Source organism: Osmerus eperlanus, chromosome 4, assembly GCF_963692335.1.
Source record: "Osmerus eperlanus chromosome 4, fOsmEpe2.1, whole genome shotgun sequence".
Classification (NCBI taxonomy): domain Eukaryota; kingdom Metazoa; phylum Chordata; class Actinopteri; order Osmeriformes; family Osmeridae; genus Osmerus; species Osmerus eperlanus.
In genome coordinates this window covers 11,054,261-11,078,161 of record NC_085021.1, presented here as the reverse complement: position 1 = coordinate 11,078,161, position 23,901 = coordinate 11,054,261, and the positions used below count along the sequence as shown (strand labels likewise).

General features: G+C 47.6%; 1 protein-coding gene across 1 annotated transcript in view; it reads left to right on the top strand.

Annotated features, from left to right (window-relative positions):
* Positions 1-2,983: 2,983 nt before the first annotated feature.
* plxna2 (plexin A2) overlaps positions 2,984-23,901 on the top strand; it is a gene marked incomplete at its 3' end in the record, with an annotated part of 110,484 nt that continues 89,566 nt past the window's right edge. Inside the window, 1 exon segment of the mRNA XM_062460508.1 lies at positions 2,984-3,519.

Sequence of the window (23,901 nt, the reverse complement as noted above, 5' to 3'; positions counted from 1 at the left end):
TCCCATGCCCAGACACTCCCAACCCCCCCCCCCCCCCATCCCATCTCCTTCCTGAGATAAACTCTTCGGCCAACGCTTCACAGACTCATAATCCCCACAATTAAAGGCCTCATCTGGGCTTGACTTCCCCCAGCAAACTTCCTCCGGATCCTCCCAAAAAGGCCTTGCAGGAGAGGTGGATCATGATCCCTGTCTGTCTGCCTGCCTGTCTGTCTGTCTGCCTGTCTAGCAGTCGGTCTCACTGTTTTGTGTACCAGTCCACAGTGGAGAGTGCCAGACAGTGTGTGCCACAGGCCATCCCCCGTGGCCAGCCTTTCTGCAGCCTCCTCGGTGGCAGAGACCCAGGGGTTTAGTGGAGGCCGGTGACAGGGTGGTGCGTCTGTGAGTTATGGGCCGATCGATTAGCATTCGCTGCATCTTTGCATGCCATTAAGGAGCTTGAGGGTCTGGAGACAGATGAGGATCGGATTGTAGCACAGAGGTGTGGTGAGATGGATACAGCCCGATTGGAGATGCCCAGTGCCAAGGACAGAGGAGTGATCCATCTCCATCTCTGCTGGCAGAGGGACGAAGAGGAGGTGCATTGGTAACCAATGTGGTAACCATTGGTAATCAACAAGTATGCCCCCCTGCCGTGTCAAATCACACAATATTACTGGTTTGAAACCCACAGGTATTGCTTTGTGGATGTACATTTTGGATGTCTCTGTTGTGTACTGTAAGGAGAATTAAATATAGTTTACTCATGTATGCATAGTTGTTGCTAAGCTATTTTATTATCATTGTTAATTCTTTCAGATGACATAAAACCCTAACCCATAAACTCCCATTTTAACAAGAAGGCCATTATAACTGCATGTCTGCCTCTTCTGGCTTTGTCACAATTGTCATCAGTTTAGTTGTGACCACATTATGAGGTTCAAGGTCAAGCCTTGACCTGTTCCATGTAATTCTCCAATTGTCACTTCAGTTCCGGTTGAAGTCAACCTTGAAGAATTCTCAATTCTAAATCCAGCAACGCACGTTCTATCGACTTCAGCAATGCATCAGAGTAAAAGATTTCACATTACTCATTTTGTCCATGAAATGTTTACAATTCAAGTGTCCTAGTAATTACTTGCGTAGCGTAGTAGTAGTGCGTAGTGTAGCCTTTTCAATAATTCACTTGTCCATGGTTGCTCAGAAACTTGACACTGAGGAATACAGTCTTGATGCAGAAGAAGAGAGGTACAGTTGACAATGATTGCTACAGTTACTAAAAGCTATACATCACATCCTTCCGACAAGACTGGTCAAACCACACACACAGGCAATACTCTGCACCCTCTGCCTCAATATGAATTGGGTTATATTCCAATCAAACAAATCGCTTCTTGTTCCAAACAGGGGCTGTGAGTAATGGATTGAAGAGCCCTGTATTTGATTACCATGCTGCTGTGGGCGGCTCCACTAAGATCCATTTGAGAGGTACTGTAGTGTGGTGGAACTTACGGACGGCCTCCAGATATTGAACCCATCTTTAAGTGGATGCTGTGCTTTTAGTGTACTTACACACTAGTTGGTCTGCATCTTCTCCCTTTTGGCAGTTTTGCAATACTTTTGACGGCAGACACTGGGCCTTTTCCCACTCTGAATTATTGATAGATCAGAGAATGCAGCTAGCCTACTTTTATTATGCCACGACAGACTTTTAAAGACAGAAAGTGGGGGATGGTTAGATAAGATGATCAGAGAAGCTCTACCTCTTTTGGATAGGGCTATGAGAAAAGCATAACTTGACTATGACCAGAAAGTAGAGAAGGATAATGGCCATTTGATCTGACTGTAATGACTAACTCAAAAGTGAAAGACATGGAGGTGGCCAACTTCCCAGAGGTTAAAAGTATCCACGGTGTTTGAGACATCTGAGTCAATTCATTGGGATTAATGCACTTCAACGATATACCAACACTCAAAAATATGTAGTTTATCAAAAAGATCAGCAGTGCTGAAGGTGTTTGTGCTGTGGCAGCATTTAATAATTCTCATTACTTAAAGGACATTGTTCTGTCATCTTATGAAAGCATTGGGACTCAGGAAAGCTAGGAAGGTGCTGTAGACTGGATCATTATATCAGAAGCAGAACAGGCATCAAACTGTCAATCAACAGTACTGTTGAGTGCTTTAATGGTTTGTTACTGCAATCCTCAATGACCATTACAGAAACTGCTAATTAAAATTATGTCTAGAAGTCAGGGAGTCAAGAAAGAAAGAAGTTAAGAAAGGAAATGAGATAAAATAGAAAAAAGGGAGAAAAGGGAGAACAAATAAAAATAAAAAAAATAATAGACTTTAAACAGTTTAGTAAGACGCTGGGCCGTACGTAGCTCGTGACTTTTGCCTATAGATGGCAGTATTCAAACGGACTTGGCGAGGACAGGAGTTGATACCTCTTTGGTGTCAGTGCGCACTGGAGCTGGGAAGACCGCGTCGCAGTATGTTGAAAAGACTTTTGTGTTCATGTGATAATGCTTTTGTTAATCAAATTATTTTAACGTTGTATTCCAATTCTAAATGTAAGCACATTAGGATCATAAAACGTGTAATAAAAACGACATAGATCTTCACTTGTTTAAGAAAATTGATCTTCAAATGTATCCTCAATTGGCTTAGGAGTGAAAAAGGAACAAACTAATTGCGCCTAAAGTACAGTAACCAATTTCATGCCATTCGTATCCGCCTCCTTGGATATTTGGATGGCCATTGAGAGATAGAGCCTGTCAGAATGATACGGGTAAATTTGTCTTTATCAATACATTTCCAAGAATAACGTGACTATCTTAATTAGTCCCAATACAGATTGAACACAACATATGGCCAAGCTATGGGACTCTGCGCTCAAACAGTTAACACAATCACAAAATGAGCCCGTGATGCTGAATTGTACAGGGGGGTTGGGTTTAAACGCTGTGGTGTGCAAGTGGTACAGTATCGTACGTTGACTGGCTTTGGCTAGAGCCACCGATTCGTGCCAGTCCTAGCACAACCCTACAAGAAAGGCAGTGCGAGTAGTGAATCAAATGCTGCGAAATTGTAGCCCATGCTGACGATACCGGACGATGGCAAGCCAAACCGTGTCTAGGGTAGGCTAGAGGACATTCCATTTTAAACTGAAGGAATGTGCCATATCGCAGGCATGTCTCTATAAATTCGTAGAAAGTGTCAACGAAAGCTTACGAAGTTACGCGCTAAATTCAGAGATCAGTTTTGAGCCAGCATTGCAGCCGTGCAGCACAGCGCAATGGATGTGTATGAATGAGAGACGGGTTAGAGTGCCCTATCCTATGTCATTTTCTAGGAAACAAGAGGGATCTAGCTAGCAATCTTTAATTACGCAAACATCATTGAGAGGTGCTGTGTCAGACTTTTGGTACTCGGAACATTCCGTGGATTTAAGTTGTTCAGTCCATTACCAAAAGACGACGAACACTGCGAGGCTATAAAATAGCCGAAAACAGGAGACCTCGTTGAAACCTAGAGGTGGGTGACATCGATCATTTTCATTGTAACGGTAAAACAAAAAATCCTGGTTGAATTAATGTCATAGTCTAAAGTGGCCAATCGTAAAACAATTCGTTCAGACTACTGTATTCCGACGCAGGGTAATTTTACAGTCAATGCGAGTCAACTGACAGTAAGATCTGGGGTATTTTATTTCACGGTTTAGCGAGGTGGTGGTACATCGTAATTGTTTAAAGAGCATTAATTAGTAATTTTCAGGAAATAAGAAAGCATAATGGAAGATTTGTCGCCCACAAACAAAACGTACATGCACTTACCTATGTTTATTCATGCGTAAAAATTGTATCAACCTGGAGATTGGGCATAATGTCATCACCTACCACTCTGCACACTTTATGTCCACCTATACCTAGATGACAAGGGAAACTAAATCGATATAAACATTTGAAATAACCTGCAGTAGCCTATATGTGAAATGATAATGCATGGTGTAAGTAGACTGTCTGATCGACACTGTTGATTTTTTTAATTATTAGGCTAATAAACCAATTTTAACTGTAAAAAAGAAACATGATGAAAAACATAGCAATTAAGTCTACGCCAATCTTTGCCAGTACAATCGTGGTTTAATTAACCTAACAATTCAGTTGTGCTGACCTTGAATCCGAACTCCCATGTAATCTCATCTGCTCCATAGGCAGAGCAGCCTACGTTCTTACACAGCTACTGTACTGAACCTTTAGTGGACTTTAATGACACCAATTAATGAATGCGGTCTGGATGTAACATGTTCACACTTAAAATGTTACCCCGTTACTCTGCTTTACAGAACTACCCGACAGATACATTGTTTGTGGTTTCAAGTTATATTCGCTGCCCTGACTGAGACGTTATTTTTTACCTCTGTTTAGACTAGAATCACCACATAGTTGATTTATGATAAGGCTTCTTATTACAATGTGGTGTGCCGCATAATAGAATAACTCCCCATATCCCCCCAAGCTTGGAAGCCTCTACAATCTGATGCATTGTTGCCAACTGTCTGTAATTTGGAATTCAAGATAGACTACCGCTCATCTGTTGTATGACTCCGGAGCAGATGCACTCACAAATCTTCATTTTCCGCCACACTCTCAGCGCTCCGGCAAGCACTCATGACAGTGTCTAAAGAAAATGAATGTTGTTTTAAGTAGAAAATCGCTTTGCATTTGCATGAAAATGACTGGCATCTGCCATGAGTGATGGAGAGCATATTAATCTATCTGACCATGCAATCAAACCCTATTTCTTCTTCGTAAAGAGTTTGTATATCTGAAGCATGACCTACTCACATCATTATTTTAATATCCATCTCAAAGCGAAACAGCAGTTTGACCCCAAAAGCAACACCAGGGTGGAAATTGCTGCCTTGGAAGAACAAACCCAGCACTCAGCCATGGGTTGATTATCACATGCTGATTACATTCACCTAATTAACTCCAATCTGATGAAAAAAGCATGCACTAATAGTCTGGAGCTACTGCACTTAAATTAGTATGTTTGACCAGTCCACCACTCATAGGCTTAGGATATTACACACAATCATATCAGCTCTCACTAGCCACCAAAGCCTTGTGTGTTGAACGTTGGTGGGAAGAGAGCTTTGGAAGATTCCTGATCTGGTTGCTTAAATGATGTGATTTTTTGTCAAATGTTTTAGCAGTGCTATTTGTTGATTGTTGTAATGTAAGTACTTCCAGTCCTTCTAGATATGCTTTGGTTTTAAATTCAAAGTATGAATACAGACACTAACAAAATGGGTATTTGCAAAATCACACTCACAACATCACAGAACCATCCAACCACATCTCATATCTAAAAACTCTACGTCTATGTATGTTGCTTGTCCAATTCCATTTAGTCTCAGTGTAGCACTTTCAAGAAATGTATTTGAACAGGGGCCAGTCCTAGAAAAGCTGTTGCAAACCCCCACATCACACACTTGGTAATCAATAAGATTTAATCATATACACATGCACGCACAGAAATTGCTTCCATTGAGCAAACCATCAAATAAGACGAGCTGGATGCTGGTTATTCTCGCTCGGCCGTTGTCAAGCGAGTCCTTCCCTGTCTCTCTCTCATTTTCTCTATCCTCTCGCTCTCAACACAAGCACCAGTTGTCTGACTGCATGTTTCTGGGCTGGTCTGGACAGACAGGCTCTCTACAGTGCTCTGTGTTGATCTCAGGCTATCGATTTGCTTATGCCAGTTTAGATCTAGAGGAACCTTAAGGGTAACAAGGTCTTATGTGCTTAACGCCCGTTTGTGCACCTCGGTTTATATCATGTCAGTTCTCGAGTTGGAGGACGTTTCTCTATGGACCACTTTCTCTCCACTCCAAGAAGGGAATCCACATGCCATGCTCTCTTATTCTGTTTCGTTGTGTTTGTTGTTGATGCACCGTTTTACTGCTCTGGTTTCAACACTGCTGTTGGGTATTAGTTGTTTTAGACTAGTCCTGGAGGTGTTGTCTACACTGATAGCCTCACTGAGGGGGCAGCAAGTGAATGCCATATTAACCCTGTTCTAACTCCTCCCTCCCTCCCCACCCTGTCACACCGCCCTCATTCAACGTGTCTCCAACGAAGGCTGGATAGATCCCCATCCACACAACGACTGCTGCATACAACTCAAGAGCGTTCTCTATCGATGGTTGACGCCTCAGAGCTTAGATGTCACTAACCAGACAGCTTCAGGTACTGGGGTCCAGGGCATGATAACCCCCCCCCCCCTCCCCCCCTCTTCATAAACTACTTATACGGCAGGACTGAGTTGCATGTAAGGTGACAGAATTACATGGTGTGAAGACACGCTGGCTTCTTTCTGATTTGCTGTGTCACCAGCCTGCTCACACTCAGCTCCTCTCCTGTTCCTCTCTGCCCCCCCCGAGGCAGCCAGATTTGCCCCTCTTTAGCTTGAGAGATTTTGACAAGTCGCTATGCATGCAGGCGGAATCCTTGACCTATTTCTTAATGAGTGAACAGTGCAAAATGCGCTCAGCGGCTGTGTGGTAGGTTAGGCTTCCCTCCCCTTAAAGCACCCCCCCCCCCCATGTACACACACTCGCTGTCTGTCTGATACACACACGCAAACACACACACACACACACGCAAACACACACACACACACACACACGCAAACACACACACACACACACGCAAACACACACACACACACACATGCCTTACGGCTACTGCTGTGTGTTCACTGAGTTGTTCATCGCAGATATATAGGTCTTCTACATCCTATCTGATGTGTGTACAAGCACTGTTTGTTTGTCTTAATGCTCTTGGCCTCCCGTCCTGCTCACTGTGGGCTGTTTATCAGAACCTCTCGACTGTCCAGCTGTCAAAACACAGATCTCTATCTGTGTGACCCACGCACTCCGCTCAGTGAAGCATGTTATATACATGTGTGCCCGTGTGCTCGCATGTCTGTGTGCGTGCGAACGTGTTTGCTCTCGTGTGTCTCCCTGTGTGTGCTTTCATGTGAGGGTTGACACAAGAGAGATTTGAATCGGCCGTGACATTGATGAAGTGGAGGGTGTCCAGGGAGAACATTTGGAGTGAAGTTGTGGTCTGGTAGAAAGCAGAACTATCTCTTCTCTCAGTCTGTTTCTGACACCACTGGCCCTTTACCCACAGCCAGCCAGCCAATCAGTCAGCCAGGCAGACAGCCCAACTGCCCTCTCCTAGTCCTAGTAATGGCAGTAAACACTAGGCTTTTACTGGTGAGTCGCTGCTCTTAAGCATTCTGTTCAGCATGACTGTATTTAGACTTGTCCTTTGTTGGCTACGTTTATCCCAGACTAGAAGCTTTCAGCATAGCTTAGTTAGATAGGCATCTATAGAGCTGGAGATCTTAACGGTCTGGCTTTGGAAATAGATTCAAATGAGCTACGAACTGATATGAATGAGCTGAAACATGCTCATCCCCTAATGCAGGTTGTTAGTTCCTTGTCTGTTCCCTCCTCTAGTATCACGTATCATATTGTCTGTGATGGGTATGTTCACTGGTAATGTAGCCAACAAGCCAAGTCAATATTTGAAAAGACAGCGTCTACAATTGTTACCATTAAGGCTACGCTTAATGGCTTACTCTTGCAGTTGTTAGTTTATCTGGAATGTGTGTGTGTGTGTGTGGCCTACTGTGACGTACTGAATCATTGAGACCATTTGGAATTGATAGCCATAGGCCACTACATTGTTAAGCAGCGACTGACTCAGTATGAGCAACACGGCACAGAGGGGCAGAAATCAATGTCTCAGCTCTGCATTACATTTTCCAATACCTTCCCCAGGTACTCTTTACAACAGGACTTCCAAGTGGTGTTTGCCGAGGCTCTGCCCGGCTCTTAGTGGTTGGAGAGGCCAGGGTGGGAGGTGTTCCTTCTGTCACCCCTGTGATGTGCCTGTCAAGGAATGTGCTTGACCACATCATTGGTGGAGGCTCTGCCATGGACTGGAGGGATGGAGTGCTGGCCCAGCCAGATGGGGCTGGCCGTTGCGCAGGCTCCAGCTCGTCTCTGTGGAGAGGGGAGAGGGTTTGAAGCGCTAAGCAGCATCCTCCTTCCGCCAGAAGCAGCGCACCAGCCCTCCAGACCCCAGCACACTTCCCCTCCTCTCTCTACCCACGCCAGAGGGACCGGGCTCTGCACGGACCCCAGTGTGCCCTCTCATCTCCTCTCTCTGGTCTCAGAGACCGGCCAGCTTGCAGAAACAAAGCCTTTTGTCTGACCGCTGAATCTAACAGATGGAGAAATGGACAGTAAATGAGAGCAGGGAGAAAGGAGAGAAAGGGAATTTAGTGGAGCATGGTGGTGGCTATGCATTTAGGCCGGTCCTTAGGGAAGCATAATACCCTCACAATGCAACATTGGCAGAACATTGGTGAAACTTTCCCCCACGGAGGCAGTGCTACAGTGACTGTGTGTGTGTGTGTCTGAGAAAGGAGAGAGAGAGAGACTGAGAGAGAGAGGAAGAGAGAGAGCCGTCAGTCTAGGAGGGCTCTCCAGGGCCAGGCAGCCTTTATTAAGATGTTAATGGAACTGCCTTCATGACACATTTCCATGGGACTGCATCCCTCTCCACCGCCATTCTGCAGAGCCTCAATCTCCCCGCCACTCTCAATCCATCAGGCTCTCACACACACAACAGGCTCTTCAGGCATGCAGGCCCATCTCCACATGCCTCTACCCAGGCACTCTCACACTCTCTATCTGATCCCTGCTGTCACCGGCCATGCTATATTTTCACCGTGTGTAACGAAATCACCCGATCTTGGTGATAAGAACAGCAATCATGGCAGCGGGACCTGGAGAATAACAAGTCTGGCTGTTTGTTTGTCACTGAACTTCACACTCGGTCCCAGGCAGCCTGTCAGGCCGACAACATGGCTGAAGAAGTTATGTGGCTGTTTGTTCCAGAACCAACCACTCAGCTTTCATCTCTCCACCTCAGACCTCGGACTGTTACCAAGGCGGCACAGCACACAGGACAGCCCCATCGCCGCTGCAAAAACCTTGAGCTCCCCATGCAAATGCCTTGACTTATTTTGGTTTCATTTAAAGCTCTGAATTCATTGTCTCTGAACTATTTTCCCTTTTCACAGCCGTTGAATATAAGTCAGTTTGGGCTGGCAGCATCAATAATCAATTAGCTTGTGTCATGGGAGGATGTGCGTTTTTGTTTAGTGTGGAAGTTGACAATAAGTGAGCAACAAAAGAGAGCGGGTGAGAGGCGGCCGAGGAGGGACAGAAGGGGGGGGGTGACGTGGGCTCCGCATAGACGCCAAGGGGCAGCTGTCAGTAGCAGACAACTGTGTGTTTCTGCGTGTGTGTGTGTGTGTGTGTGTGAGATGCAGGGCACCGGGGTGGGCACCAATGTGCAACACGCGGCAAAGCCCACACTGCCCCCTGGTGATGAGGACGCCCCGTCTGCCATCGTCACCATGGTTACAGAAGACAGGGCAGAGGCATTGCATGTCTAGTTTGTTCGTGAACGAAAGCGGGAAAGAGATGGGGGGGCGGGGGGGACGGGACAGAGAGCGAGTGAGAGAGTGAGAGACCAATGACAGCTTTGTCCCTATTTCTCTGCTGCCTAATTACAGTCAGACCATTTACAACCTGCAGCTCAGCTACATCACCATCATTAGCTCTTTTTCATCTGTTCCAAAGGAAATGACTGCGTTTCTTACAAGACTGACTCAAGCTTTATTCATCACTCCGGAAATGTTACCATCCACATGGTTAATGCACATGCATTAGCTTAATGTGACACCACTGGCTGCTGAATGAGTAGCCCTACTTATGAGTTATGAGTGTGGCCTGTTCTGTTCCCCTGTGCCTGGTCCTGTTGAGCTGTGTGACATGTAGCCACCTGCATCCCTGCCGGCTGCTGTGTTACTATTCTCCAGCCAGCCGTGGCCTTATCAGTGAAGCTAGCTCCAGCGCTCCTTCGGGAGGCGGAAGGCTTCACACCCCCTCCACCTTCAGCAGCCACCACGAGTAAAGATAACACCTACCAAACTCATTCCTGAGTCAGATAACAAACAGAATACCTCAAATGAAAGAACCCCCCCCTTCCCTTTTCTTTTCCCAAACACACACTCCCTCTGTCCCTCTCCCTCTCTCTCTCTCTCTCTCTCTCTCTCTCTCTCTCTCTCTATCTCTCTGTGTCTCTCTTACTCACACACTCTTCCGATGCAGATAAAGTCTTTCCACTGTGCGAACCAAAACAAACCCGACTACAGTAATGATGAAAGACGGCGAAACTCCACAACTTCAAACTGAGAAGCAGCCAAGCCTGGCATCCGTTTTCCTCTTGGAGAAAGCCTGCTCTGGCCCAAACAATCAGAGTGGGCTTGCCACTGCCAGCCTGATTGGACACACTCCTTTACAAACACGGCAACTCCATTCTTAGAAACTGGACTTGGGGTCATGTCTCAGTCTGGGGGGAAATGAGAAAGGTGCTTATGGGAGGTCGTGTTTTTAAAAGCCCAGTCTATGAGTCTCCTCTCTCCATTCCTGAGGCTCTGGGCTCTTTCCTTTGGCCCAGAGGCCTGCTGGGTCCCGGTCAGGGAGGGGGACCGCCCCCCTGGGAATACTGCAGTATGTTGATGCACAAACACACTACTCTGACTGACCCATTGAGAGAGGGCAGTTGGAGAGGAAGACTGGCGCTTTTTAAAGGAGTCCTCTCTGTCAGTTACTACTCTCTGTCAGTTTCAGCCATGAGAGATCCGTGGGAAACGGGGAGGAGTGGAGCTACCTTGTGATGAAGTGCATTACAGCAGTGTAACTGTGTCTGTGTTTGAACTGACCTGGAGCCATTCTCCACTGTGTTGTTATTGATTTTAGCCTGCCCTTGACCTTTAATGACAAGGCTGTGGAATGCACCCCTAGCAACAGCAGCAGGACCTCTGTGGGCTCATTGGCGTAGAGCTGAAAGAGAACAAGAAGCACTGGTTTCCCTCCCCTGCCTTTGTGCCCTCCTATCAAACGATATCAACAATATGGTCATTGTGATGTATGTGCAAACCATAACAATCCATCGGCATGCATTCCAGAAGGCCCCTCCGTTTCTTCCTGCCGTGGCAAACATGATCAAGATAAACGGATCTGAGTTGGAAGCTGGATGGTCGTTTTTTCCCCCCTGCCCTTACTTCCTCGTTCCGTTCCCTCTACCAGGGCAGTGTCAGGCACCAGACGTTAGCAGCACGGCTAGGCTAGCGCTAGCCGCTCTGCCCATGTCATAAGCAATGAAACGTGAGACGTGGCTGTGGCGTGTCTGTCCACACCGCCTCTCAGGTCTGAGGCAAAAAAGAGAGACACAATTATGATCACAAGCGCCCAGATATGAAATAACACGGGCCAAAATCAAGAATCAAATGATGGCATCATGTATAATTCACAGATCCGCAGCAATGTAGGTCAACAGTGTTGCCTTTCTGCCGCGTTTAGGGAGAACGACGGGAGAATTACATTATCTAAGACAATTATCCTGAGTGTGACAGGCTAGACTGTAGCGGCAGGACTGAAGATCCTTGTGTTGTCCATAAAGATGCTGATCAAATATGACTGTTCTGAAGCACAGGCCTGCCTGCCTGCCTGCCTGCCTGCCTGCCTGGCTGCCTGGCTGCCTGGCTGCCTGCCTGCCTGCCTGCCTGCCTGGAGGAGAGGGGGAGGAGAGAGGGAGAGAAGGGTGGGGAGGGTGGAGGGTGGACTGGGCAGGATTGTACTCCGGCAGCAGTGAGCGAACATCTTCTTATGTCTTAATCTGCAATACTTAGGGATTTAAGACCTAATGCCATTAAGTGGATGACACATAGAAGGTGAGTAGATGGGATTTCTGCCACAGATACCCCCCTTCCCTCCCCTCCTCGCCCCCCTAGCCATGGCATTGCCAGACCATTATCCCCTGTCTGGCTCACGGCCTATGGAGGGAGAGACCAACACTAATACCCCAAGTTTAGATGAATGTTCTTATTACTGAGAGCTTTGGGAAGCTTGGGGAGACAACGTTTACTGGATGTCTGGCTGCAGCCTTACCGCCGCTGCACATGTGAGTCCAGGCTGTTCTCATTTAGCTGGAGAACAGTGTGTTCCACTAAACACAGGTGAAGAGGTGAGATGCATTTGCATTTGATTACAAAACACCCTCTTTCAGGTATGGTTATTATGCAGATTTAACATGGAACATGGCAGTTATTGTGTTTCAAGTCCAATATGAATATTTCATTGTTCACTGTTCACACAGGACTGAAGTCCCATGTATCATTGAAGAAGTTGTGTTAACTATTAAGCGAAATATGCCTTGACAGTGCCATTGTTGATCAAGAGAATTAAGCATTCATTCTTGTGTGCTTTTGTGTATACAGTTCTTCTCTGTCTTTTCAAAGCTGACAATTAACAGCTTACAGCATTCCCTCCCTCCCCCCCCTCCCTCTCCTCTCTCTCCTACTGCTTCCTCTCTCTGTTCTCTCCCTTGTTTACTTGGGAGGGCGGAGGAATAGGAACGAGGGAGAGCGTGCTGGGTGGAGAGGTGCCAGAGGAGGTGGGATGCTGCTGCTGGGGTGTGTGAGTGCACGTTCACACACACCGCTCCTTACCCCTTTCATGTGCCCACCGCCTCCTCGCCGCCTTGTCAAGCTTACTCCATTCAGTTCGATTGAGAGACAACCTCGTCCAGAGCGGTCGACGGCCTCATAAAGGACACCTATGTCTCTTCTTTGTTTCTCCATGGTTACTGTAGCTGTCGGCTCCTCGCCACAAAGCAGCAGCAGCAGCTTGAATGGCTTCACTCCTGAAATGGCTGATATACGGTCTGCTTTCACCCGCCGCCTGGGGCACTCTGCTTGTAGCACTGTGTCAAGGTAAACATACCCCACCCCTCCATCTGTACACTGCGACTAGGCAAACACGCGGGATTGGACGATTGCTGTTCAGTGGCTCCATGTGCTCTGGTCCTCAATATTAGTGTTTTTCTTTCTGGATATACTGGGGTGGTGTAGTCCCTGGCTCTAACCTCTAGCAGCTAACGGATGGTTCTCCAGCCTGGATAGACTGTCAGAGCAGGAGAGATTTCTCTTAGCTGCCGACATGGATGGCTCAGCCACAGTTTAGACCAGTTCCAACCATGAGGGACCATGAACAGCCTGGGCTCCTGTCCTCTGTGCAAGCACTTGAGGAAGGATGGTGGACAGTCTTAGACCAACAAGGTTGAGATGATGACGAGATGATGACATCTGGCACCTTGGGCATTTGACTGTCTAATCCAATCATGAGGTGAGCACATGGGAAAAGACTACCATCTGCATGTCTCCCCTCAGACATAAGGCACTAGCCTGACTGACTGCTGGAGGTCCTGATCAGGCTCTGCTCAGATCAAAGCATGGGTGTGTGGGGTAGGCCGGCCCCTTGTTGACAGACAACTTCCGCAACCTATGAGAAGCAGTGGGAAGAGGAAGCAAAGAGGAGGCCTGGGAATGTTTCTGCTGACTGTGAGTCAGACAGGAAGAGGAAAGGAAGCTGCTCTGAAAGGGAATGTTGTATTAGACTCAGGCTGTGTGTGCGTGTGTGTATCAAACAGCCTGGTAGGGCCTGGGAGTGTGTGTATGTGTGTGTGTGTGTGTGTGTGTGTGTGTGTGTGTGTGTGTGTGTGTGTGTGAGGGAGGGTGGGGGGGGAATTCGAGGTAGCCTGGGAAGATTTGGAAATGCCACCCCTGATCTAGCAGACTGTTTTCATGGAGAAGAGGAGTCAGACCTGAGTCAGGCAGGTGTTGAGAGACAGCCCTACCAGCCAAAGGGGGAGGCAGGTATTGGGTCCCAGACATACACACAAATGCACACGTACACAGCCTCAGACTTTAGCCCTCTCTCCCTCCCAGTCTCCTAGTCTCAGCCTTTACCCTCTCTCCCTCCCAGTCTCCTAGTCTCAGCCTTTACTCTCTATCCCCATTTTTCCATCTACGTAATATTGCCAAAATACGAAAATTTCTCACAAAGGATGATGCCGAAAAACTAATACATGCATTTGTTACGTCCTGATTGGACTATTGCAATGTGTTGTTCTCTGGCCTCCCAATTACCCACCTAAAAAATGTACAGCGGGTGCAAAATTCTGCTGCTAGACTATTGACCAGAACAAGAAAGTTTGATCACATAACATCTACTCTTGTCTCTCTACACTGGCTCCCTATCCAAGCCAGAGCTGACTTCAAAGTTCTACTACTAACCTACAAATCTCTGCATGGATTGGCACCACTGTACCTCTCTGGTCTCCTTTCACCCTATTACCCCGCAAGGACACTTAGATCTCAAGATGCCGGCTATCTGGTGGTTCCCAAAATTAAGAAAAAAACAGCTGGAGGTAGGGCGTTCTCATATAGAGCACCTCTTCTCTGGAACAAATTACCTGTCTCAATTAAGGAGTCTGATACTGTTTCGACATTTAAAATTAGGTTAAAAACGTTATTGTTTAGTCAATTCTATGACTGTTAAAGGTAAGTATGTTACTAGTTGGAGGCAACGGGGGACGGGTTGTTTCCATCCTTATTCTATAAGTATAACTTATTTTAGAGTTCTCTTCCCCTGGAACAGATTTCATGTTCCAAATGAGGGGGGGCTGTCGCTGTCTTGGTGTGTGGGGTTGCATCAAATTCCCCTTTTTTTCTCTGTTAACCCCTTAAATTGCTGCACCAGTCCACACTTGACCGGTGGGGATCTCATTCTATTATGACTGTAACTGTTAGCTGCTCCTGGCATTCTCTAATCCCTGCTCTCCTCTCTCTGTCCCCCCCCCACACACATCCCTTGTGGTGTGGGGGGTTTGAGTTGTCAGCACCTGCCTGGTCGTCGGTCAGCCAACGCTGGACCTGGTCGCGAGTCTCCCTGTCCTACATCTATAAAGTTGAACAATGGATTTTGGTGTTTTAAAAACCCATCGACACTGTATGACTATGTTTAGCCTGTGTTCTGCTCCTCTCTCTCACCAACCGTCTCTGGAGGAGGGGATCCCTCTCTGAATTGCTCCTCCCAAGGTTTCTTCCATTTTTTTCTCCTGTTGAGAGTTTTTTGGGAGTTTTTCCTTGTCTTCCTTGAGGGTTTAGGTTGGTTGAGGGGCAGTTCTATGGGCATATGTGAAGCCCTCTGTGACATGCTTGCGTGTAAAAAGGGATATACAAATACATTTGATTTGATCCCTCCCAGTCTCCTAGTCTCAGCCTTTACCCTCTCTCCCTCCCAGTCTCCTAGTCTCAGCCTTTACTCTCTCTCCCTCCCAGTCTCCTAGTCTCAGCCTTTACTCTCTCTCCCTCCCAGTCTCCTAGTCTCAGCCTTTACTCTCTCTCCCTCCCAGTCTCCTAGCCAGTCTCAGTGGGAGAACAAGCCACCACCACTAACCTGCTAATGAGCTCAATGCTGCATGCTAGTCTGCTCCGGCTGGCTGCCCCTATTTGTGTTTCTGATGAAATGCTGAATAGGGCCTTTCGGGCCATTTCTCTAGGGTTAGAATCAGTCGATTTTTATCGCCCTCCTCTTTCCTGTTATTGCAGTTAGTTTTTGCAGTTTTTTTAAGTCTATGATTATATGTTGTGCCTTCCTGCCTGCTGAATACATTCTGCTAGGGTTACGTTTACATAGGTACGCCATTTTGTTTGGCACAGAGTCTCACTAACCTCATATAACCCACCCACCCCACCCCCCCAGCCCAAGACTTGGATTTGGGGACAATAGGTTATGCTGGGGCTTGTTGCTAGTGTATCATGTGCTGGAACTGTATGCTTGTGCGCTCGCTCTAAAGTGGCCATTTATATCCTCACATCCTGTATCGCAGCATACTCCCAGTCTAGAGTTTCCCAGACTTTACCAAGACTTAGTCCTCTGTTCCAGCAATGTTAAAACATATCCAAGGTTAGGGTCTCAAATTAGAGTCTGGACTAGACATCCTCATCATCCTCATCCTTATCATCCTTATCATCCTCATTCTACTCCTCTATGTGTGTGCTCAGCCAGGCCAGAGAGTTCATATGGGGCAAAACACCATAGGACACCTGTGTGCTAGTTTCATCACGTTTCCCAATCATGTATTAATTGTCCTTTAACACTCGTTATTTCACTCTTCCTCTCTCTCTCTCTCCCTCCCTCCCTCCCTCCCTCCCTCCCTCTCTCTCTCTCTCTCTCTCTCTCTCTCTCTCCGAGGGATCTTGTCCCAGCAGCTCCCCCGACACATACAGTGAAACAGATGCTAATTTTAATAATCTCTCTCGCACAGATTTGTCTTTGATCAATCTTAATGCCCAGAGAGTGTCTGCTGTTGCATTCAGGCCGGGAGGGAGAGAAGAAAGCGGCGGGCTTGTGACTGGAGCCTGGCCACTGAAGCCATGCTGCTGCTACTCCACTGTAGTGGAGGGGCTCGCACAGTGGAGCGCTCCACATCCAGGCCTCCAGCCATACACCAGTCAGGGTCCTAAAGCCCTCCTGGTTTGGGTCCAGCCCAAGATGCGGGCTGCTGCTGTTGTGTTGCCTGCAGAGAAGCGCCTCTGTGGGATTGCTATGCCGTTCACATGTTGAGCTGGGATTTAGAACTGCCCTGATCAGAATTTCAATGACTTTTCCCCTAGGACTTACTTACACGCATGCTTTTGTGTGATTACATCAGTGACAGCAATCCACTAGGCCCCGTCTCTCCTGTGTGACTCAGTGAAGATGGAGTGTAGGTGGACATTTGTAAAACACTGAATCCCTGCTATACATGAGAGGCCCCCCTGGTATACAGGCAGTGAAGGAGGTTTCTCTATTGATTCTACTTCAATGTAAGGAAGAAGGAGGAGGAGGAGGGGGGGGGGACTGGAGCTGTAGTGGAGAGTGAGAGACCAGGTAGGCCTGCTGGTGTAGCCCTGGGCTCTTCTGCTAGTCCCGCAGCCAGGCCCAGAGCACGTTCTACAGCCCTGGGCTCTCATATCTGCCCAGGGCCTGGTCCTTCCCCCGCCTCTATCCACACCCCCTTGACTGGTGGCTGCTTGACTCTGTGTGACCCAAGGAACAAGGAAGTCCAGCAGGTGTAATAACTGGAGGAGAGACGGGCGAAAGGGAGGAGATGGAGGAGGAGAGAGCAGTCTGGTAATAGCCTGCCGTGCTCAAGGCCTTTCAACAAGACCTGGCTAGAGAGCACAAAAATGGGATTCGAAGAGGTGCACCGGGCCAATTGTCTTTGAGCCAATAAGTAGCTGCCCTCCCTTTTTCAGGTGAGTGTAACCACAGAGACCGCCTTGTGCCCTGCCGTATCGCACCAAGCTCAACCTTCGTAGCAAAGTGAATAACGCAGAGCTCTGCTATTGCTTCGGCGACATGCTATTTTTCATCTTGGGGCTTGTAGGTCACTGTGACATTCCTCTCTCCTCTTCGCTCCTCTCTCCTTAGCAGGTTGAGGACAGTGGTACAATAGCACACATAATGAATGTTCTCTCAGATATGCTGTGCATGTGTGGATTGGAGGGTACGTGTATGAGGTCACTGTCCACCGCTAGGAGCTTTGTATTTGCTGAGATTGTTATTTTGCGTTGTATTGTATTGCATACATCCAACAAACATACAATTTACTCTACTGGCATATTTTAGACTGAGGGTAGCGTATTGTGTGTGTGGAGAAGACATAACAGTAACCTTGTGTGACGTGTGTGTGCGTGTACGGTACGGTATATGAGTGTGTGTTTGTGTTTGTAAAGTGAAGGAAGTTGGCTGCCATAGTCATAGTATACGACTATGCCTGGCACTGCTTTACATGGTTCTGCACTGAGGATGTTGGTTTACAGGAAACCAGCTCTGATTTTCCCCCAGTCTTTGCCAACCAGCCAAACAGCCAGCCAGACCTCCATCCTGTGGGGCTTAGATGGAACAGGCCGGAAGGTATAAATGTGCACTTCAGCAGTCATCCTGGAGTCAGCCCGCTCTCTACTCCCGAGGTCCTTTAGGTGAGCTTGCCATACAGCAGTACAGAAAACAAAACAGTATTGAATGACATATCTAACAAAAACTACATGTAGGCGGATATGCTACTGCATAAAACAGGGATCCCCCATTTTCAAACTTTGAATTAAATAGCTACTCTTCTGAAAGAGCACAATTTAAACATGCCATAATCCCACTCCCTTTATCTCTGCCCCCCCTTTCTGGATCTCCATTTCGCTTTTGGGACTGTGCTTTTGACCTACTTCTGTGTCACTCACAAACTCTTAACCGGTTAGAAAATATAACCACTAATTGTTTTCATTTATTTATTTGAGAAGGCCCATTCCCACTGGTCTACTACTCTCTTCCTAGACTCCATCTGTGAGGGGAAGAGGTTTATACTCTGTCATGATATGTCGACGACTGGGGAGGGCCTGGCCTGGCCCAGCCTGACCTTGATTTTTGGCACTTATTCATTGGCTTGGACTGGACTTGTTGTGTGCATACAGAAACAAGAGCCCCTCACCCAGTGTGCTGGCTGAGGCTGAGTCCTCCCCCTGCATGACTGATACAGCAACAGCCTTGATGCCACACACTGCTATTACCCCACTCCCACCCAGACACAGATTGGACTAAGTAACCAGCCGACAACTTGATTCTGTTGTGTTTCATCACCTCTGATGAAATTAGAGGCCTTTATTGTGCGGTCAATGTGTGTGTGTGTGTGTGTGTGTGTATGAAGTGTGCAGTCCAGAGAGAGGGAGAGGGAGGGAGAAAACGAGGGAGAGAGAAGACTGAGTCTTGTGCCTGTGTATCAGTGCTAATGGGTCTGTTATGTGTGTCTGCAGATAGAGCCTCTAAAAAGGCCTTGATTTGTGTCACAGTGTTCTAGAGGCCAGGAGAGAAAGAGAGAAAGAGAGAGACCGAGCAAAATAACTGAGTACTAAAAAGGTTTAGGTTTATTCACACCACCCAGGTAGCATCTTTACCACTAGCACTGTTTCACAACTAGCCGTTCTATCACCAAATGATCCAGCACGTTGTAATCCAGAATAGTGTGGTATGGAATGAAGTCCCAGGAGGTAGCCAGTGTTACATTTATACAGTAGACATCTGAAGAATTCTATTTGATGTTGAGACTCACGTTAGTCAAGGTTGCACTTCCCACTGAGCGCCACATCTCAACAAGGCAGGAAATTCATTTCTTTGCAAGTAGCGGACTACAAGGGTACATTTAAACATCATATACTGTCGAGTGTATATTGCCTTTTTCTCCCGAGCTATGTTTCTGCTCTGTACGATCCTGTATGATCACAGCTCCCGTTTATCACTGTTGTTGTTGTGTGATGTCAAAGTCTGGCCTGTGTCACGGAGTCACAGCACTGTCCTGCCTGACCTGTCACTGACCTCGGACAGAGACACGGTGAGAGGGAGGGGTGTTGTGAGGGGGAGGGGTGTTGTGAGAGCAGGAAGCCAGCCAGTCTACAGGCCATGAGGCCATGGTCTCAAACAAACTTTAAGGTGGTACCCCCCTGTTCGCCTGCCTCTCTGGCCTCTGGGCCCCTGCCCACTGGCCTCTAGTCTCTCTGGTGTGAGGCTACTATTCCTCCAAGCCCCCTGCACACCTGGCCTCCAGCCCTTCCGCCCCCTGGCTGTGAAGGATATCCTGTATGTGTTCAGAGGAGTGTGGCCCAGTGTAAATATAATTAGCCTAACCCAGCCAGGAATCCCAACAGACAAGTAGACTCATGCTTCTGTTCAAACCAGGGTCTTAAGAGCCTGACTGAACAGGCCACCTTAGACATGCATACTGTACATACAGCACTGTAGACCAACACTCCAAAAACTGTACAAACAGGCACCTGTCTTTCCACATAACTGATTTAAATACTCCATTCAATTCCAATTATTTGTTCAGTAAACACAGAACTATTTGCTTGAAGTAACATTTAAATCTGTCACATGGACATTTGTCAGGTATTCAAAAAGTGTTTAACTGACACAGAGAACAATGGAACAAGAACAAATGCATTTACATTAACTTGATAAAGGGAAGCTTTGAGATAAGGAACAGTTTCCAGCAACGTGCCGTGCTGTGTTTGGAGTGCCGGTGCTGTCTCCTGGCTCCCCGGGTCACGGCAGTGCAGCTGTGACGGTCCTGGTGTCTCGGTGTCCCAGCCATGCAGGACACAGACAGCAGCCATCAGACGCACACTCATGCTAATTGGATTGGCAGCTAATTGATTATGGCATGGGGAGAGAGCTGTAGCGGGCCCAGCGGGCATGTGTGTGTGTGTGCATGTGTGAGTGTGTGTGTGAGTACGTGTATGTATGTGTGTGGATGGGTGAATGTGTGTGTGTGTGTGTGTGTGTGGACAGTGCCGCCCACGCCCAGGGCTTCTTCTCAGAGCCAGGACAGTGTGGGTATTCCACACACTGTCTATCAAGGCTGTACAGAGCATCCCCTGTAGCTGTCGTGACAGTGTTCTGTGGGACTTCCATAGAGCAGATAGCCTAGTCCAGCGCTGAGTGGCCTGCTCCTTAACTCAGAGCTGTCTGTCAGTGTGATTACAGGGTGAGCCTCTCTCTATCTCTGAGTCCATATTTGAAACACTAGCAGAGGGAATGACAGGGATTACTGTGACTGACTGGCTGTCTCCCATTTCCCTGGAACTCTTATGTAAGCCTATTGGATTTTGGGCCCCGCTGAGAGAAATAACAGTCAGAAGTGTGCTCGCTTCATTGTGATACCGTATGGGCTAAGACAGAGTGAATTTAGACCAAAATGATAGATGTTCTAGTAGCTGCACACTATTTTATCTCTCTTACTCTTCAGATTCCCCCCCCTCTCTCCTGGGTGGCTGTGGCTGCCCGCCTGTGGCATCAGGCTCCAGATAGCATGGTGCTGCTGCCAGCTGCTGGAGTTGTGGCTGCTGCTACAAAGTGCCTGGTGTCCAGCTGGACTAATGAATGGCATGGCCCTTTCTCTCTCTCTCTCTCTCTCTCTCTCTCTCTCTCTCTCTCTCTCTCTCTCTCTCTCTCTCTCTCTCTCTCTCTCTCTCTCTCTCTCTCTCTCTCTCTCTCTCTCTCTCTCTCTCTCTCTCTCTCTCTCTCTCTCTTTCACCATCTCCCCTGTTTTCACTCTCCCTCCTGCCCCTCCCTCTCGCTCTGTCTCTTTCTCTTCTCTCTATCTCCCTCTCCTCTCTGTCTCTCCAACTGCTTCGTCTTCTGAAGAGGCAGCTAATTCAGCAGGTCAAATATGGCTGCATCTGACTGGACTTCTCGTTAGCTCCTGGCTCACGAGCCTCTCTGCTCCTGCTGCTGCTGCTGTGGGTCCAGGTCCCGTCTCCTGGAGTGAGAACCTACTCTCATACATTCTGCTCACCAGCAGCTTGCGACGCTGGCTCCTACGTAGGGATTTGGTCTGATTATTTGACAGAGGGTTGGGTTCAGCTTGCCTTGGCCCTGTGCATGACTGACCAGCTGTACACACAGGTCCTAGTCCCTCTGGTTGAGCCAGCTGACCTCACATAACCCTTCCACTGGGAGGGTCTCCGAAGGGGCAAACAGGCTCAGACAAAGAGCCTCACGTCCGTTTGAACACGGACCCATATCTACAGTTTGTGGTGATGTCATAGCTGTGAAAACGTCTGCTTGTGCTGCAGCTGGTCTTTCACAGGGCCAGCTCTCTGTGGGCTATTGCTGCTAGCTGCTCACAGCCCAGTGTTAGCCTAACCCATGGCTCACTCCAGGAACCATGTCCTCAAACAATCACCTTCAAAAGTGTTACATTTGTAATACAGCTACATTTATAACATTCTGTATTGAATTCAGGTCATCCATATAACCCTGTACTGTGAATGTTAAAACGCGACAAGCTGTGTTTGGCCTTTTACCTCCTGTATACCGTAGCATCGTCCTTCAGTCCCTGTTTTCATTATAGCCTGATATTGACTTTCATAGTGACATGATTATACAGTGCCGGCTGTGTGCTTCAGGAGTGGTTAAAGGCTTCTCAGTTGCTTAAGTGTGTATGGTGTCAATCAAAGTGCCTAATTCGATTGGCGTCCTGGTGGCTGAGGAGCCCTATCTGATCTGGTGGCCTCGGGTGGCGCGCTGCCTGTTTGTTCTGCACCTCTGTGGAGGATTCCCTCTCCCGCCTGTCGCCCTTTACAATTCAGATTTATGGAAATGGAGCTAATAGGAACCTGCTCAGCTCCTGACAGACAGCTCTGATGAGAGTTACTTCCACCAGAGGACGGGCGCTCTGTCTGCCTCTCTGGCTGGCTGGTTGACCGGCTTGCTGGCTGAGCGGCTGGTTGGCTGTTTATATTGTCTGTCTGTCTGTCTGTCTGTCTGTCTGTCAGTATGGCTTTGCAGAGCATATTAAAGAACAAAACTGTTACTAGTAAGATGTTAGTTGCGTGACCGGGGAGTGTTTGTTATCTGTGTGTGCGTCTGTGTGTATGTGTGTGTGTGTGTGTGTGTGTGAGTGTTTCGTGTAGGAGGTGCTGACAGTGGGTGGAGTGAACAAAAGACATTAGAATAACAATGATATTGTAATCTCCTTCAGCGGATGTCATAGGTGTGAGGCGTAATGCCACTGAGCACTTCTTCAAACACAGCTGAAGTGTGTGAGGCAGACGGGGGGGGGGTTACGGCGCTCCGGGGGTTAACTGAGGAGATTAGATCCTCACGCCCTTGTTTGCATTCAAGGATAAACGGAGATGCTGACAACTGCTAATTCTAGTGTTGTATTGACATGGCTTTTTTATGGAATATCTCTGTGTGAGGGGATTTAATAGACTTTGATATGCTTCATTTGGGTAATAATTCAGAGAGGATGCTGCTGTATTAATCCCTCCTACGGTGACTGGCTTCAACGGGTTCAGTGTGTGAATGACATCTCCAGCCCCATCCAGCTCCAGGGCTCTCCAGGAGACAGCCCCAGGGAGGTGCAGTGACATGGGTCACTAGTAAAGATAGAAGTGGTTGAAACACTGCAGTCAGAGGACTGTGAGAGTGCCCTGGGAAGGCCCTGGAGTGTATGCGTAATCATGGAGAAGTGTGCATATCCATTAACTATGCTAAACTCCTGTTCCATTTTAGTCACCGTTCAGAGCATGTCGAAAGCCCGATTTGAACACCAGATCTTTGTTTGTAGCTGCAGCGTCTGAAACCCAATAGGCCGTGCTCTGTGGCAGTCTCACGAATGTAGTTGTTTTGCAGAAATATAAATTATGATATGGTTTGTGCCATCTCAGTACAGTTTAGTAGCAAATAAAGTATTGGCTTTAGGCCCTAATGTGGTCTGACAGCAGCAGGCGTTGGAGCATAAATGCTGTTATTCAGGGCAATAACCAGCTAGCATAATTTCCCCCAGCATACAGCTCAGGAAAGCCTTGCTAGTTAGATGATAAAACTTGTGGTTTCTCTGTTTGTAATCCCCCCTCTCCACTACTAGGTCCTTTTCCCTCTGAGGTTGGACGATGTGTGTATGGCAGGGGGGGCACAAAGTGTTGGGTATCATTTTGAGACACATAGACAGGCAGACAGACAGACAGACAGACAGACATGTAGAGCAGTCTCCCGAGAGAGAGAGAGAGAGAGAGAGAGAGAGAGAGAGAGAGAGAGAGAGAGAGAGAGAGAGAGAGAGAGAGAGAGAGAGAGAGAGAGAGAGAGAGAGAGAGAGAGAGAGAGAGAGAGAGAGAGAGAGAGACCGAGAGACAGAGAAACAGAGAAACAGAGAGACAGAGAGAGAGAGAGAGAGAGAGAGAGAGAGAGAGAGAGAGAGAGAGAGAGAGAGAGAGAGAGAGAGAGAGAGAGAGAGAGAGAGAGTCAGTGTGTGCCTCTGCAGTGTGACGCTAGCTCCCAGGGAGACAAAGGAAGTATAAATATAGCTAGCTACTCTA